Raw genomic sequence first — 2500 nt, 5'->3', positions numbered from 1 at the left:
TCGACGAAATCTAGTCGAAAGTAGCGATTTCACTTTATTTTTTTAAAAAATTTCATCCTCCGGACCAACGTGACCGGGACGTTGGAACTTAGAATTTTTCGCACCGTTACGAAAGTACCGAAAGTTCAACTCGAAATAACTCGCTAAAAAGCGTTATAACGTATCGAAATTTTGCGTGAAATCGTTACGTATCGACGAAATCTAGTCGAAAGTAGCGATTTCACTTTATTTTTTTAAAAAATTTCATCCTCCGGACCAACGTGACCGGGACGTTGGAACTTAGAATTTTTTCGCACCGTTACGAAAGTACCGAAAGTTCAACTCGAAATAACTCGCCAAAAAGCGTTATAACGTATCGAAATTTTGCGTGAAATCGTTACGTTTCGACGAAATCTAGTCGAAAGTAGCGATTTCACTTTATTTTTTTAAAAAATTTCATCCTCCGGACCAACGTGACCGGGACGTTGGAACTTAGAATTTTTTCGCACCGTTACGAAAGTACCGAAAGTTCAACTCGAAATAACTCGCCAAAAAGCGTTATAACGTATCGAAATTTTGCGTGAAATCGTTACGTTTCGACGAAATCTAGTCGAAAGTAGCGATTTCACTTTATTTTTTAAAAAATTTCATCCTCCGGACAACGTGACCGGGACGTTGGAACTTAGAATTTTTTCGCCCCGTTACGAAAGTACCGAATGTTCAACTCGAAATAACTCGCCAAAAAGCGTTATAACGTATCGAAATTTTGTGTGAAATCGTTACGTATCGACGAAATCTAGTCGAACGTAACGATTTCACTTTATTTTTTTAAAAAATTTCATCCTCCGGACCAACGTGACCGGGACGTTGGAACTTAGAATTTTTTCGCACCGCTACGAAAAGGCCGAAAGATCCCCTCCAAATAACTCGTTAAAAAGTGTTAGAAGGTACGAATATTTTTCAAGAAATCGTTATAACTCGATAAAATACGTCGGGATTAAGCGTTATATCGTCGGCAGACGGATATAAAAACGTTTGGACCGACACGACCGGTCGTTGGAACATAGAAAAATTCCGAGCCGGTACGTTGGGACTTAGAAAAATTCCGAGGGCGAAAAAGTTTTTTTCGAGTTTATTCGTTAAAAAGCGTTACAAGGTATGAATTTTTTTGCATAAATCGACGTAACTCGACGAAATACGTCGGGGATTAATGGTTTATTTCCGTCCGAGAACGATTTTTAAAAACGGACCTATGCGGCCGGTCGTTCGTACTTAGAAAATTTTCGGACCCGAACACTCTTTTTCGATTAATTCGTAAAAAGCGTTATAACGTACGAATATTTTCAAGAAATCGTTATAACTCGATAAAATACGTCGGGATTAAGCGTTTATATCGTCGGCAGACGGATATAAAAACGTTTGGACCGACACGACCGGTCGTTGGAACATAGAAAAATTCCGAGCCGGTACGTTGGGACTTAGAAAAATTCCGAGGGCGAAAAAGTTTTTTCGAGTTTATTCGTTAAAAAGCGTTACAAGGTATGAATTTTTTTGCATAAATCGACGTAACTCGACGAAATACGTCGGGATTAATGGTTTATTTCCGTCCGAGAACGATTTTTAAAAACGGACCTATGCGGCCGGTCGTTCGTACTTAGAAAATTTTCGGACCGAACACTCTTTTTCGATTAATTCGTTAAAAAGCGTTATAACGTACGAATATTTTTCAAGAAATCGTTATAACTCGATAAAATACGTCGGGATTAAGCGTTTATATCGTCGGCAGACGGATATAAAAACGTTTGGACCGACACGACCGTCGTTGGAACATAGAAAAATTCCGAGCCGGTACGTTGGGACTTAGAAAAATTCCGAGGGCGAAAAAGTTTTTTCGAGTTTATTCGTTAAAAAGCGTTACAAGGTATGAATTTTTTTGCATAAATCGACGTAACTCGACGAAATACGTCGGGATTAATGGTTTATTTCCGTCCGAGAACGATTTTAAAAACGGACCTATGCGGCCGGTCGTTCGTACTTAGAAAATTTTCGGACCGAACACTCTTTTTCGATTAATTCGTTAAAAAGCGTTATAACGTACGAATATTTTTCAAGAAATCGTTATAACTCGATAAATACGTCGGGATTAAGCGTTTATATCGTCGGCAGACGGATATAAAAACGTTTGGACCGACACGACCGGTCGTTGGAACATAGAAAAATTCCGAGCCGGTACGTTGGGACTTAGAAAATTCCGAGGGCGAAAAAGTTTTTTCGAGTTATTCGTTTAAAAAGCGTTACAAGGTATGAATTTTTTTGCATAAATCGACGTAACTCGACGAAATACGTCGGGATAATGGTTTATTTCCGTCCGAGAACGATTTTTAAAAACGGACCTATGCGGCCGGTCGTTCGTACTTAGAAAATTTTCGGACCGAACACTCTTTTTCGATTAATTCGTTAAAAAGCGTTATAACGTACGAATATTTTTCAAGAAATCGTTATAACTCGATAAAATACGTCG

This window comes from Bombus huntii, unplaced genomic scaffold (assembly GCF_024542735.1).
Source record: "Bombus huntii isolate Logan2020A unplaced genomic scaffold, iyBomHunt1.1 ctg00000199.1, whole genome shotgun sequence".
In the NCBI taxonomy this organism is placed as follows: Eukaryota; Metazoa; Arthropoda; class Insecta; order Hymenoptera; family Apidae; genus Bombus; species Bombus huntii.
The sequence above is the reverse complement of the archived record's forward strand: the minus strand, read 5'-3'. Positions refer to the sequence as shown.